The following is a 16,500-nucleotide window of genomic DNA, read 5'->3' as shown; positions in this document are numbered from 1 at the left end:
CCTGTTTAAGTGCTATAGGATTTAACAAATTTTAAACAAATGAGAAGTAGATAGATGTTTCTAAATGCTTACTACTTGGCTGCAGAACCATGTTGATTTCAAAGGCATTTTCTCCCTGCACAGAATAGAGGGGCAGCAAAAACTGTTCTTTGAAGAGAAAATGCCACCATCAGGAAAGGAAGACAGCTCAGGCAGCTCAAAGAGTCCCAAAAGTGTTAGGGATCCACGGAGGACATCTAAAGGGGAAAGTCCAGGCTGTGAGCAGCCTGAGGAATTAGTTTAAAAGAACCCCTTTTCCCCACAGAAATCCTTCAGATGAAGCAGCAACTGTTGGATTCTTTCACGGCTAACATACAGGGATCAAGCTCAAACAGTTCTGTGAGTCCTGCAAAACAGCAGAGGATAACTAAAAGGTCTAAGTAAAGAGCAGGTCATACATTAAGGCATTTTCCTCTCCTGGCATGTAAAGTGAAGGGGGGGAGGGAAAGCAAAAAAATTAATAATAAGTCATAAGTAAGACTCGAGTTTGAACAACCACATTCTTTCTAACTACATGTAGCTTGTAGCTTTAATTAGATAATGTTTTTCTTTTACTATTAAAAAGCTGCTACCTTTTACTTCAGAGGTGACTACATTACAGTGGGGGTGAAGGATAAGCCGTTTGTACTTTGTTGTGTCATGCCTCCAAGCACCATATAAAGAAAATGACTATTGTACATGCTTTGTAGCTTGTAAAATTCTTTGAAAAAAAATGTGGACTATAAACATTATATAAAAAAGGATGACTTATGAAGAACTATATATTCTTGATAAGTATGTGTATATTGGCAGGTAATTAAAAGGAGTCATCAGATCAGGGAAAAGCTTTTATCCCAAGAATTTTATAACCATATTTAGGTCATTAGTTTGTGAGGTATTTGGATGATTAAAGATTGAGATATACTAATGAAAATAAAGACTTTACTTGATTTCTGCAATAACAGTATGCAAAAGGTGTATAAACAAAGATAATAGCAAGGAAGTAGTTTCTCTGTCAATATAACCTTTTTCATCTAAAAAAAGATACTTAACTGAAGGATGTGTCTCAGCAGGAAAACAAGGGTTATTTAGCTATAACTTTGAAATGTATTTTCAACAGCTATATTCACACTGTATGTGTAGAGGAGATACTTTGGGGGCAAGTAGCTGGTCTGATGAGGCCTGTTAGAAGGACTTGCATGTACATCCAGCTGCAGAGCTTCTTTATTAAAGTAGTGTGAATATATATATGAGAACAATTTGATTGCCCTTCATGCAATTTCTGTCAGTTACACTCACCTGTTCATAGCTTGAACTAGAGCATCAGCCAATCGTCTTTTGAACACAGACTCTTACAGTGCAAATCCTTTTTTCTTGTCAGCTGCTAGAAGCATTCAGAAATTAGAAGGTAGGAATAATGGCTTGTGAGTGGAGTTTTAGGCAAACAAGTTAGAAGTAAACCTTTTTGACCCCTAAAGCAGTTGCCTGTTTACTCCTTCCAACTCTACATGATCCCAAGCAATGCTCCTTACAGAACACCATCTAGTTAGAGTCACTGACAGATGAATCAAACCTGAGGGACAATCCCCCTTTCCCCATTTGAATAAGCATCCCATTTGTTAGCTCGATACCCCTGGCATTTTAAACCACAACACTGCAGCAACAGCAAGTATGAACTGAGTTCTATATAAATGCTTGAAAGGCTCAAGCATGAAGATATTTGTTGGTTAGATTCCTGGTTTCTTAGGTAAAGTGGCCTGAAATCAAAGCAGTAATTTTTCCAATGTACCCTTATAAAGCTGGCTATGCAAAGAGAAGTACTCTAAGTTTAGATCACTAAGCATACAACCTAAATGCAGATGAAGGGTGATGAACAGCCAATGGCCTCTTTTAATCCATACACAAAAATTATGCACGCTGAAAATTAAAGGTGGAGAAAATGGTTTCAAATTTGAGGACATGAGATTGAGCTATTTCAGGGCAAATTGGTCTCTGGAATAAAGATAAATTCTCTTACTACTTGTCACAGTTTGACACTGGCACAGTGCCAGCGCCCCCATGAAAATACACCTTTCCAACATAAATGCTGTGAGATGTTATCAGGAACAGAGCAGAGCAGGCCCAAGCTTAATAACAAAGGAAAAAAAAAAACTTTATTGAACTACTACTACTATAAAAGACACACACACTAAATCCAGGATGAAGACCCTCTAAAACACTCCTCCTCCCACCCAATTTCCAAAACAACCACCATGAAACATCACCCAGGATTCCTGATCAAATTGTCACCCTTCAGATAATCAATACTCAGTCCATCCATGGAGAGAGGAGTCTCTGTTGCACCATAGACCCCCAGGAAGCACAGTTGCCACCTCCTGTGTTTCCATGTCACACATGGCAACCTCCCGGAGAAAATCTGCCAGCGTGACTCTCTCCTTTCTATGTCATAGTGTTCTCACCACCATGCATGGACAAGACTGCTCATAGGGCTCCTTTAAGGATGCTTTGCCACAGACTAAAAGAGACAACAGTTCAGCTTCTCATCTTTGGACTACAGTCCCCCCCCATTTTCCCCTGGGGCTGAGGGTCCAAGAACAGAGATCATCTTCTTCCTGAAGACAGAGGGCATCACCACACCCTCCTCAGCTTTTCTCTGTTCTCTCCATTCCTGTGCTAGTGGTTGCTGAAGCAGGTCTCTTTGGTTCACGATTGCATCCCCCTAAATCTGCAGTCTCTGTTGCAGGAGAATTTGGTTCAGTCCATGGCTAACAAGAAAAGTCCAGCCAAAAGCTACTCCATCATTTCTTCCCATCTAACAATTTCTTCTTCTAACATCTCAGGCCCCAGACTGTCTCTCTTCTACTTGAAATCGAGGAGGAGTAATATTTTACAAAGCCTTCATTTCCCAGAAAAGGGTTAAAAGTCTCGGACTCCCCGGACAGCTGAAATATCTGCCCAGAACTCCCAACTCCCACACTGGGCATCTTCCCCCTGCTTCTCCTTCTCCTCTGCTGGCAAATTTCCAGGTGCCGTCAGGCTCTCTGTCTCTTTCCCTTTGTGGGTGGGGAGGAACAAAGGCATCCGTCTCTCTCCACCCTTCCATCCGCAGGATCTGGCTCGGTTCCAGACCTTCAAACCTCTCGGCCTACCTCTCCCAGGCCTCATAGCTTCCCCTCCCCACGCAGCCTGTGTCTGGGCAGGGGAGGTCTGCACTGCACTCTCCCATGACCGGAACCAAAGAGACAGTTCCCCTGGGAGTTCTTGCTTTTAACCTCCTGTGTTCTCAAAGGCGTGTCCTTACCTTCAGTGGTCACTCCAGGCGCCAATATCCACCAAACATCAAGTAAGTTTAAACAGAACCCATAGAATCATAGAGTCACAGACTCATTGAACGGTCTAGGTTGGAAGGGGCCTTAAAAAACATCTCATTCCAGCCCTCCTGCCATGGGCAGGAACACCTTCCACTTGACCAGGTTTCTCAGTGCTCCATGCAACCCGGCCTTGAATACCTCCAGGTATGGTGCATCCGCAGCTTCTCTGGGCAACTTGTTCCAGTGCCTCATGACCTCACAGGAAGAAAATTCTTCCTAATACTTAATGCAAACTGCTCTTTCAGTTTAAAGCCATTAAAGCCATTGTCCGGTCACTATCTGCTTTTGTAAATAGTCTCTCTCCATCTTTCTTGTAGGTTCCCTTCAGGTACTGGAAGCCAACAATTAGGTCACCCTGAAGACTTCTCTTCTCCAGACTGAATAATCCCAATTCTCTTAACTTTTTGTCATAGGAAAACTATGGCTGTAGGAAGTGTAGGAACTTAAACAGACAAAACAATTGATTTTCTCACTTGCTGGAAAATATAATCCATTTGACTGAATCTTTTGTGATGTTAGACTGTCAGAAATTATATAAGAAACTATCCAACTTAGGATCCTTCCACCATCCACAGGAGGAAGTGGAAGAAATTGACAGGTGATGTATCTGACCCAAGAAAGTCTAGAAATAGTGATGTAGGCTTGCACTGCAAGACTCTCAAGATTTTAAACATAACTCTCTCATTCATTTTGGAGACAGGACCTAGAGTTGCCACATGCCAGTCTTTCCATTTCCTGGACGACTTCAGACACAGAAGAAACTTGAAACTGGAATTTATCAATTGTTCTGACAAAAAAATCAAGAATACACATTTCTTTTTGAATTCCATGGAAAAAAAATTATCACCCAGGGCATCCCATTCCTTGAATGTATCTTTTAAGACATTATCCCATGTTTTGTTTTCTTAAAATGCCTGGATTTAATACATTTTGGGGTATGGGCAGACAAACAGTGTGAAGTTGTTTCTATGAAGTCTATCAATAGAGTGACCATGTCCTTGCAATGTGGATGAGTTTCCATTCCGTCTTAAATTTCCATATGCAATATATTCATGTTATCATCTGCTATTGTCTGCATATGATGATGCCAATGCAAACATAAAATGCAGACTCATGAATTTGTGGCTGAGGGAGGGAAATTGTTGTCCATTTAACAAGATTCAACATCATGTCTCAGAATATGGTTGTATGTGCATTTTAAAAGAATGCTATACTCTGGATCGGATATTAAACTAGTGGGATTCAGTAAAGTTAAATCATGCTTGCCCAAACAGATTTCCCTCTATGATGAACCAACTACCGGGCTGGATGAGGGGATAGCAGTGAGTATTTTCTACCATGACTTCAGCAAGGCTCTTTGCACTGCCGTGCACAACATCCTCACAGGCAAACTCAGAAACTGCAGACTTGAGTGAACAGTGAGGTGTGTTGAGACCTGGCTGAACAGCAGATCTCTGACGGTTGTAATCAGGGGCACAGGGTCTAGTTAGAAGCTTTTGCAAGTCGTGTCCTTGGAAGTTTAATAATGGGCCCAATATTTTTTAACTTCAGTGACCTGGATGAAGGGGCAGATGTCTCCTCAGGAGCTTCATTGTTGACACAATGACTACTCTTCATTGTTGACACAAAGCTGGGAGCAGTGGGCAATAGCCCAGAGAGCTGTGTAGCCCTTCAGAAGGACCTGGACAGGGTGGAGAGATGGGCAGAGAAGAACCATCTGAAACTCAACAAAGGCAAATGCATGGTCCTGCACCTGGGAAGGAAAAGCCCCAGGCACCAGTACAGGCTGGGCACTGACCTGCTGGAAAGAAACTCTGCAGAGCAGGACCAAGAGTCCTGGTGGATAACAAGTTGTTCATGAGCCAGGAGTGTGTCCTTGTGGCCAGGAAGGCCAATGGTGTCCTGGTGTGCATTAGGAAAAGCCTTGCCAGGAGATCAAGGGAGATGATCCTGCCCCACTACTCAGTCCTGGTGAGATCACATTGGGAGTGCTGGGAGTCCACCTGTGGGCTCCAAGAGAGACATGGAGCTCCTTGAATGAGTCCAGCAGACAGTGAGTGACAAAGGTGATTAAGGGACTGGAGCATGTCTCTTAGTGAGGATGGGCTGAGGGAGCTGGGCCTGTTCAGCCTGGAGAAGAGATGACTGAGAGGGGACCTTACCAATGTCTGTCAGGGATGGTGTCAAGAGGATGGAGCCAGGCTCTGCTCAATGGTGCCAAGTCATAAGGATGAGAAGCAATGGGCCAGGAAGCGATGCCCAGGAAGTTGCACCTGAATATGAGGAAGGAACTTTTTTGCTGTGTGGATAACCGAGCAGTAGAGCAGGTTGCCCAGAGAAACTATGGAGTCACCCACACTGAAGATATTCAAGAACCATCTGGACACAATCCTGTGCAATGTGCCCTTGGATGACCCTGCTTGAGCAGCGACCAGATAGCCCACTGTGGTTCTTTCCAACTGTACCCATTCTATGATTTTGTGATCATCAATTATCCAGATTGGATAGCCCAGATTGGTTAAGCCCTCAAAGCTTCTTAGATCTTGAGATGTTGCGGGGTTTTGTTAGCCTTTTTTTTTTTTTTTCCTTTAAAATATCATGGAACAACCAATGCAGAATGTTGTTCCTTGAGATGAACAGAGATGCACATCCAAATGCTTTTTCAGCATGGTTTGGTAGAAAGCACAGCTAAAGCAACACCAGAAAAATTTGGAGGTTGTAACTAGAATTTTGGTTAGTGCAGCTTTATTATAATTGCATCTATTCACCACTTATCAAAGTGCTATTTCATGTGGAAGCATGACAATTTGTTCATTAAAAGATACAGAGCAGGAAAAGATGCTGGTAATGAATGAAAGGCAATACTTCTCAGTGCCTTTTCAATGGACCTTTCATGTAGACCTTTTTCAGTGCTGATGAAAAGGGTGACAATGACCCTGAACTAGAAGGGTTTTTTCATATAGAATATTTTTCCTTTAATTAGTATGAAAAGGTAAGAAAGCTGAAGGAAATTAGTCCACACAGGGTACTGATCATACTTTGCCTTCTTTTGTTGGTCCAGTGAATGATTTACATTGATTGCAAAGTTGCAATTTAATGACTGCAACACTTCATCACTGAATAGATTTTTTTACCGTCAGATAGGACATTTTCAGTTGTGCGTTGCACCTCTTTTGGGAAACAAAGCATTGAAACCATGATTACCTCTGTAACACAACAACGGTGAATGAAATACTAGCATCCATTCTACAGTATCAAATGGGGTTCAAAATACAATTCTTGTATTCTGAAACACTTTTTCAGCTATTAATACCTCAAAATATTTGCTAAACTCTCCAGATAAATTAGAAGATGAGACGAATTGGTCAAGTATATCTTGACAAATGAACAAGATAAAATTGGGATATAATTTCTTTCTGAAAGAGCTATTGTGCCTGTAGTTTCTAAAGACTAGCAGAGGACTTTTTGTGTTTTCCTTGCTATCCGTTTCCTTAGCTAGAGCTGTCACAAGTTATGACAGATCTGAGTATCCAGATATAAATTAGGATTTCTTTCACAGCCTAGAATTTCCTTCAAACATGCCTGAATGGTGATCCAGATGAAGATAACTTGGGAAAAAAACATGGCTGTCAAGGTCTTCTTAAGTTAATGACTATAAGAAAAGGATGACAAGAACTCAAAAGCCAGTAGGGCAGGAAGAAAATCCTGAACACACATGCTTTAGTCAGACTATTCTGTGAATAAGATTCAAACAAACTAATGTCAAAATCTGTTCTCTTGGCTGCACCTTCCAAAGATTCAAAGTGGTTATTTTCAGGGAATTTCCAGGAATACCATGGTGAAAATAATTAGCACTTTTCATAGAGCTTGCTCTTTCCTACAGATTTTTCAGGGTAAAAGCTGGAAGCAGGCCCTCTGCTGTGCCTCTTCATTTGCTGTGAGAGACTAAGAAGTCTTGGAATAAATGGAGTGAAAAGGGTATGGAAGTTTACCTTTGGTACCATATAACACCACTAGTAAACCTTTGAAATTTCATATAAGTTGCTCACATGGGTAAATACTGGAATTTTTTTTTCTTTTTTTAAAGTCAGAAAAGCTAATGAGCATTTATTCCTTCTCATTCAAATGATTAATAACAACAGAGATGTAGGTCTATTTGTAAGCCCAGACATCTCCACATGATGCACAGAACCTTTGTTTTGATTTTTTGCTTTGTTTGTTTGTTTGTTTGATTTGGACTGTTTTGTTTATTTGAATTTTTCACTTTGGGAAAACCACATAAGGCAGGAGAGCCCATAGCTTTCTGCCAACCACAGGATGTCAGTCTGCAAGGGAAAAGAAACTAAAACACAACAATGTGTAAGAAACTGTTCACTAGAGAAAAGACAGAATTTCCCCTAAAACTTGTATAGAGGAATTTCATTTGAAAAAATGCCTTATGCAAAGTAAAATGAGCCAGTCAAAAACATACTCTGAACTTTGTAAGCTGGAATGTGAGCAATTGCTCTTAGAAAGAAAGTTGAAATAAGCAGGAAAGACTTTAAAAGAGCTCAAAATGCTGCTCATAGAATGAGGCCTGAAAGAAGCTGTTGAGGCAAAGTTACCCTCAGGCAATCAGCCCCAACCTGACATAGACACAAGCAAATTAGTTGCACAAGTAATGTTAACTGAGCTCATTCTACAGGAGAAACAGATGTATTCCAAGATGGAAAAACACAAGCTAGAAACAGCAAAGAGGAGGTAGGACACAGACTGGGTGGCAGGGAGAGATGCTGCTGATGCTGCTCATAAAGCTTCAACAGCAAAATCTTGGGGCAGTTTGTACAGGTGGGGCAGCCACAGGCAGACAAAAGTCTGAGACTATGCACAAACAAGGCAAGAGTTCAAGACTTTTATTTCTCAATCCCCTCTCCATGGAGACCTGTCTCAGTACAACAGGTCTGTGCTGAGAAGAAGGAAGCTCTTATAGCAAAGGACTTGGTTTAATATGCCGGACTGTGTCAGAGTGCATATGGTCATGTACATGGGTAACTAAAGGGGTGAATAGGTTATTAAGTTTTTGTGCAATGCCTGAGATGAAATTTTTCTTATCTTTAGCTTTAATATTAAGTATCAGGTTTGCAAAACATATTTTGAAAGCCTTTACATTATTTCCTATACCAATACTTCTTTAGGGAAAAAAAAAATTAAAATGGAGCTCCTGATATAATAACAGAAAAAATAAAAAAGAGCAAAATATTTTAATAATTTTATTTGTGGAAACAAAAATCTTTAATTCTTTGATTTAATCCTTATATTTACCACACAAATAGGGATGAGGAAAACAAAGTAAAAGTATGAAGATGTGTTGCAAACAATAGGGTAATACACAATACAACTTTTTTGAAACAAGAAATAAGTAACTTAACACTTATGTTGAAAAATATGCTTCAAAAATATGTTTACAGTTTTTGTTTGCAACTCATGCTATAAAATAGACCCATATGTAATTAGCTTGCATTTTTGTGAGGCTATATTTTAGCATGGAAAAAAATAATTTTCAAATAAAACCACTGTCTGAAGTGACATACAGTGAAATTCTCCTTAAACTTGCTTAACTTATGAACTCTACATATGTGTGGTTTGTCAGCTGCTTTATATATGGCTAGGGGGCTTTCAGTGCTATGAACATACAGTAAGTTCTTGTATTTTACTGCATTTAATGTAGCACTGCTCTTGTACCAAAGCTATTAAGCCCCTTGATCTTACAATCTCCTGCTGCTGCAACAACTTAGCAGTACGTTTCAATACTAAGGAGGCATATTGCTCATCTCCTTCGGGGTCTCCAGAACTCCTGCTACGTTGATGAGTATAGAGACTTAACGTTGTCATAAGTATCCAGTGTGGACAAATGTCACCATTTAATTAGCTGTGCAGTCCAGAATGCATTGCAGTCAGATATCTAGGGTTTTAAGGGTTCTATGTTACCTTTGTGGCTTAATAGAAACCCTCTCAATACAAAATGTCAGGTGCCCTATAACTTTTTATCTTCTGTAACTGGTAACATGTTTTCTCATAAAGTTCAGTTTAAGAGATCTGCTTTGCTCCATTTTGGTTTCTCTGATGTTATTTGCACATATCTATAGGGATGCCACTGCCATTGTTCCAAACTTACTTTGTAGATATATCATAACTAGCAAAAGTTAGGGTCCACTTATAGGCTCATGTGCTTTCTTCTATGCTTTCTTCTTGGTTGATATATGCTCCCAGAGAATTCATGCTGCTGGGAAACATTAAAAGAGGAAAGTTTTTCTTGGAGTGTTTATATATTCAATCTTTATCATGCCTGAGTGAGATTCACTAGACCACCTACAGCTAACCTACAGATGTGCACAGCTCATTTAGCTGGTTTGAGTATGTAATTTCTAGAGAGGACATGCACTTCTGCAGTGTGATTCACCAAATCATTCCTTAAAAGTCCATTTTCTCCTCCACTGGTGACACAGGGAAGCTGGGGAGATTAGCTCAGATGCAGACACTGAAGCCGTGGCTATCTACAGTCAAGGTGTCTAGCAGCTACAGGGATGACTCCAACCCACATGAGGTATGACCATACTGTTACAAGGCAAGGACAATCTGAGACTGGGCTCCACATACCACATCAGCCCTCACTATTTGAGACATCAGGGCTGAGGAAAGAAGCTTCAAGGTCTCTTGTAACTAACTACACCCAGTGTTTGCAAGCCCAATGCACTACTGCTGGGCAGGAGGACAGAGTGCATAATTTAGGCTGAGTGCCAGACACCCAACCTATGCATGTCAAATTCAACAAAAAGAATAAAATAGTTTAAAAAACCCTCTGAATTTTGCTTCAGAATTTTCTTCAACCCCCTGGTGGGGGACTCACATCAGAAAAGACCAGATGTGAGATGGGTTTGGGCATGAAACATCAGGGGAAAAAAAAGTCAAAATGTCCTATTTAAAGATACAGCAAAATCAACTGAGATTAGGGATTTGAAAATAATAAAAGATGGATTCTTCCTTACTTTTAACACCTTTTTCAGCCAAAATCATGACCTCTTATATGTAGAGAGAGACAATCATATTTAGTGCTGCTTAGGAAATATTTTTGTTTAAGAATAGAGATTGCAGGCTATGCAATGCAGGCTATGCAATGCTCCAAACATAATGTCCTCTAATGAGTATAATGTCAGGTGTTCATATGCATATCTCCTTCTAGCGGGTATCCAGGATGGATAAAAACTTTTTATGCCATAATACAGATCTTGGAGATTCTCCAGTTAAATGATGGAGTAGTTTGGGTTTGGAGCAAAAATCTTGCATACCCTTGCTACTTAGGATTTGTGAATTCCATATGGTCACATTATGCATAACTGTGCAGTGGCAGGAAGTGGAACAATTCACCACCAAGTCCTTTGCAGGCACAGAATGGTTCCTTTCTTGAAGCAATTAATGCAATTTTCTCTGCTAAGGAGAGCATAATCCATAGTAAAATGTGGAATACCAGTTTTATGATATTATTAATTCATTTAATTTTGCCTTAATTGGAATGTTTCAGTACACAGAAGGAAGTCATCCACCAGCCATCTGTTCTAATATATAGCAGTCATTGCTAAATTATCCTGTATTTAACTTCTGTTAATAAGGTTAACATGGGAGCTTTACCATAACACCATTGCTTCTCGCTGTACTATGTCCATTTAAGAATGCAGTTCATTTCTATCCAAGATGACTTCATAGGCAGAATCAATTTCTCTTAAAGGGTAAAAACCTGACACTGTTTCTTACTAAAACTTTTTCTCAGTGCTTAGTTAAAATACCTTGGCAAGGAAGCAAGAGCTCTGATAGTTGACAATTTGGAGAGTACATTAAGTAACAAGTTTATAAAGATGACATTCTATCAGTGAATTTTGAACACTGTCAATCTCTACTTTTATACCCCTAGGGTATTTTGACAATTAATGGATATATGACTAAGGTTCTCACATGGACTAAAGAAGTTTTAAACTACTGTGGTAGCATAAAATTACAACCAGAACTTGGGACCTGGTACTGGAGAATTTTTCCTGTCATAGGTTTTTTGCAGAGGTTCTCCTATCAACTTGAAGGAACAAACATTTCCCAAAGTCTTGACATTGCATTGAAGAAATCTAGGGTAAGTTATTCTTCTGAAGTAGCAAACTACCATTCACAAAAAAGCCCCAACAACAACAACCCAAAAAAAAACCCCTCAAAACCTACAAAACCCAGTAAAAAACACACCCCTCTCCACAAACTCCAAACCTAAACTCATGTCGTTTGTTGTGGTGACGGAAGATCCTAAAATTACAGAAAGGCTCAACTTCACACACCATCCTGCACTTAGACTGGAAACTAAAATAAAAGAGAGGTGGCTGAAATCTACATTAACTCTTCCTTTACAGAGAGTTGAAAAGGATGACATGTCCAAAGTTACATTTGCTATACCTATAAAATGCATTTGTTTGTAACTATTTGCTTGTATAATACGTATGTAATGATATATGCAACTACTTTTCTTGCTGTCATGGTTGGATACTGGCGCAATGCCAGCGTCCCCATGAAAATGCACCTTCCCTAAATAAATGCTGTGAGATGTTATCCGGAACAGAGCAGAGCAGGCCCAAGCTTAATAACAAAGGAAAAGAAACTTTATTAAACTACTACTAATACAGAAAACACATAAACTAAATCTAGGATGAAGACCCTTTAAAACACCCCTCCTCCTCCCAATTTCTAAAAACACTCAGCCATGAAACATCACCCGGGATTCTTGATCAAATTACCACCCTTCAGGTAATCCATACTCAAAGTATCAAGGGAGAGAGAAGTCTCTCTTGCACCACAGACCCCCCAGGAAACACAGCTGCCCCCCTGTGTTTCCCTGTCACACATGGCAACCGCCCGGAAAAAAAAAATCTGCCAGTGTGACACTCTCCATTCCATGTCACAGTGCTCTCACCACCGTGCATGGACAGACTGCTCATAGGGCTCCTTTAAGGATGCTTTGCCATGGACCCAAAGATACAACAGTTCAGTTTCTCATCCTGGGACTACAGTCCCCCCCATTTTCCCCTGGAGCCGAGGGGTCCAAACAGGACTCATCTTCTTCCTGAAGACAGAGGGTATCACCATTCCCTCTTCAGCTTTCTTCGTTTCTCACCATTCTTGTGCTGTCGAAGCTGAAGCAGGTCTCCCAGGGTCACCACTGCATCCCCCTAAAATGCAGTCTCTGTTGCAGGAGATTCTAGTTCAGTCCATGACTAACAAGAAAAGTCCAGCCAAAAGCTACTTCATCATCTCCTCCTACCTGAATATTTCTTCTTCTACCATCTCAGGTCCCGGACTATCTCTCTTCCACTACAAATCAAGGAGGAGTAATACTTTTAAAAAGCCCTCATTTCCTGGAAAGGGTTAAACGTTCAGACTCCCTGGACGGCTGATATCTCGGTCCAGTGTTCTGCCTCCCACGCTGGACATTCCCCCCCCCCTTCTCCTTCTCCTCTGCCGGCAAATTTCCAGGTGCCGCCAGGCTCTCTGTCACTTTCCCTCTTGGGGGGGGGGTGGGGTGGGGCAAAGGCATCTCCACTTCTCTCCACCCTTCCATCCACAGGAGCTGGCTCGGTTCCAGACCCTCAGCCCCTCGGCCTACCTGGACAAGGCTGCGTGGCTTCCCCTCCCCCACCCAGCCTAAGGCTGGGCTGGGGGGAGAGTCTGCACTCTCTGACGACCGGAACCAAAGAGACAGTTCTCCTGGGAGTTCTTGCTTTTAACCTCCTGTGTTCTCAGAGGCGTGTCCATACTTTCAGTGGTCACTCCAGGTGCCAATATCCAAACCTGACCACTGATTGGTTTGACCCAACTTCCTGGAAAAAATTCACTTCCATGTCAAACCACGACACTTGCATAAGCTTTGTAACTGCCTTAGTTACAAAAGTTGTTTCCAGGGTGGATGAATGATAAGTGTTAGGAAATGAGTTTCTTCATAAAGAAACTGTTGAGATGGCTAGGACATTGAAGTCACCCTGCAGCTTGATTGAGGAGAGCTAACTTTAGCCTCTGAAAGTTCTTGGGAAAATCTCATTTGAACAGATCATGCAAGGAAGAGGGGTCCATGAGAGCTAGTTGATATTCAAGGATCACTTCCTCCAAGTTCAAGACCAATGCATCCTGATGAGCAAGATTTGGACAAAAAGGTCAGGAGACCTACATGAATGAATAGGGAAATCCTACTATTACTCAAGCATAGTCAGGAAATACACAGGAGATGGAAGCAGGGCCTGGCCACTTGGAAAGGATATAGAGAGGTTGTAAGAGTAAGTAAAAATGAGAGAAGGAAGGCCAAAACCCTACAGGAATTAGATCTGGCCAAGTACGACAGGGACAAAATGAAGGGTTTGTTCAAACACAGCAACAACAAAAGGAAAACTAAGGATAGTGTGGGCCTGTTACTAAATGGAGGGGGGCCCTGGTAACAGGACACAGAGAAGGCAATTACTGAACACCTTCTTTGCATCGGGTTTCACTGGCAAGACCAGCCCTCAGGGATCTCTGATCTAGGAGAGCAGGGCAAAGGAATCTCGGAAGGAACACCTTCCTTTGGAAAAGACGTTTGGGTGAGAGAGCACCTGGCCAAATTTGACATCCACAAGTCTATGGGCCCTGAGGGGTTACATACACTAGTGCTGAACAAACAGGTGAACAGCAAAGCAAGGCTTCTCACCATCTTTGAAATGTTGTGGCAATCAAGACAGTTACCAAAGAACTGTAAAAGCAAATGTCACCCAAGTCTTCAGAAAGGGGAAGAAGGATGACCCAGGGAAGTACAGGATAGTCAGTCTCACCTGTGTCCCTGGAAAGGTGATGGCGTGTCTTATTTGGAGGGTATCACTATCCACATGCCAACAAGAAATTGATCCAGAATAATCATCAAGGATTCAGTAAAGGTAAATCATGCTTGCCCAAACAGATTTCCCTCTATGATGAACAACTACCGGGCTGGATGAGGGGATAGCAGTGAGTATTTTCTACCATGACTTCAGCAAGGCTCTTTGCACTGCCGTGCACAACATCTTCACAGGCAAACTCAGAAACTGCAGACTTGAGTGAACAGTGAGGTGTGTTGAGACCTGTCTGAACAGCAGATCTCTGACGGTTGTAATCAGGGGCACAGGGTCTAGTTAGAAGCTTTTGCAAGTCGTGTCCTTGGAAGTTTAATAATGGGCCCAATATTTTTTAACTTCAGTGACCTGGATGAAGGGGCAGATGTCTCCTCAGGAGCTTCATTGTTGACACAATGACTACTCTTCATTGTTGACACAAAGCTGGGAGCAGTGGGCAATAGCCCAGAGAGCTGTGTAGCCCTTCAGAAGGACCTGGACAGGGTGGAGAGATGGGCAGAGAAGAACCATCTGAAACTCAACAAAGGCAAATGCATGGTCCTGCACCTGGGAAGGAAAAGCCCCAGGCACCAGTACAGGCTGGGCACTGACCTGCTGGAAAGAAACTCTGCAGAGCAGGACCAAGAGTCCTGGTGGATAACAAGTTGTTCATGAGCCAGGAGTGTGTCCTTGTGGCCAGGAAGGCCAATGGTGTCCTGGTGTGCATTAGGAAAAGCCTTGCCAGGAGATCAAGGGAGATGATCCTGCCCCACTACTCAGTCCTGGTGAGATCACATTGGGAGTGCTGGGAGTCCACCTGTGGGCTCCAAGAGAGACATGGAGCTCCTTGAGTGAGTCCAGCAGACAGTGAGTGACAAAGGTGATTAAGGGACTGGAGCATGTCTCTTAGTGAGGATGGGCTGAGGGAGCTGGGCCTGTTCAGCCTGGAGAAGAGATGACTGAGAGGGGACCTTACCAATGTCTGTCAGGGATGGTGTCAAGAGGATGGAGCCAGGCTCTGCTCAATGGTGCCAAGTCATAAGGATGAGAAGCAATGGGCCAGGAAGCGATGCCCAGGAAGTTGCACCTGAATATGAGGAAGGAACTTTTTTGCTGTGTGGATAACCGAGCAGTAGAGCAGGTTGCCCAGAGAAACTATGGAGTCACCCACACTGAAGATATTCAAGAACCATCTGGACACAATCTTGTGCAATGTGCCCTTGGATGACCCTGCTTGAGCAGCGACCAGATAGCCCACTGTGGTTCTTTCCAACTGTACCCATTCTATGATTTTGTGATCATCAATTATCCAGATTATTGGTTAAGCCCTCAAAGCTTCTTAGATCTTGAGATGTTGTGAGGTTTTTTCCCCTTTTTTTTTTCCTTTAAAATGGAACAACCAATGCAGAATGTTGTTCCTTGAGATGAACAGAGATGCACATCCAAATGCTTTTTCAGCATGGTTTGGTAGAAAGCACAGCTAAAGCAACACCAGAAAAATTTGGAGGTCGTAACTAGAATTTTGGTTAGTGCAGCTTTATTATAATTGCATCTATTCACCACTTATCAAAGTGCTATTTCATGTTGAAGCATGAGAACTTGTTCATTAAAAGATACAGAGCAAAAAAAAGAAGTTGTGGATTCTCAGGATCCATGTGGACACAATTCTATGTAAACTACTCTTGGACAAAACTACTTGAGCAGGGAGGTAGTACCAGATGACCCACTGTGGTCCTTCCCAACCTGACCCATTCTGTGATTCTGTGATTCTGTGATTCTGTGATTCTGTGATTTTGTGATTTTGCTGTGATTTATTTGCATAGTATGAAAAGGGGTTTTTTTCTAATGTTTCAGAAGACATGCCAGTTTGCAAACTCAAGTGTTCAAGTGGGAAAGGATTTGGCATGCCTTAATTGACGACTTGAATTTGGCTTGAGTTTGTTTGGGTGGGGAAGAGGTGAGATAGAGGTCTCAAAGAAACACATGCTGTTTCTATTGCTGTAATATACCCTAAATTTCCTTCTACTCTAAATTTTATTGGCATTGAAGCCAAACCACTCTACATGGAAAAGTCATTTAAAAATCAAACCCTTCTGATTTCACTTCCAATTTAAAAAGCTTTTAAACTACAAAATTGTTCCTCAGAACCTCCATTATTGCTAAGACAGTTTCATTAAATAAATCTGTATCACTGAAAGAAATAAATGAGAAGC

Source organism: Vidua chalybeata, chromosome 1 (genome assembly GCF_026979565.1).
Source record: "Vidua chalybeata isolate OUT-0048 chromosome 1, bVidCha1 merged haplotype, whole genome shotgun sequence".
Lineage (NCBI taxonomy): Eukaryota > Metazoa > Chordata > Aves > Passeriformes > Viduidae > Vidua > Vidua chalybeata.
This window is presented reverse-complemented; position numbering follows the sequence as displayed.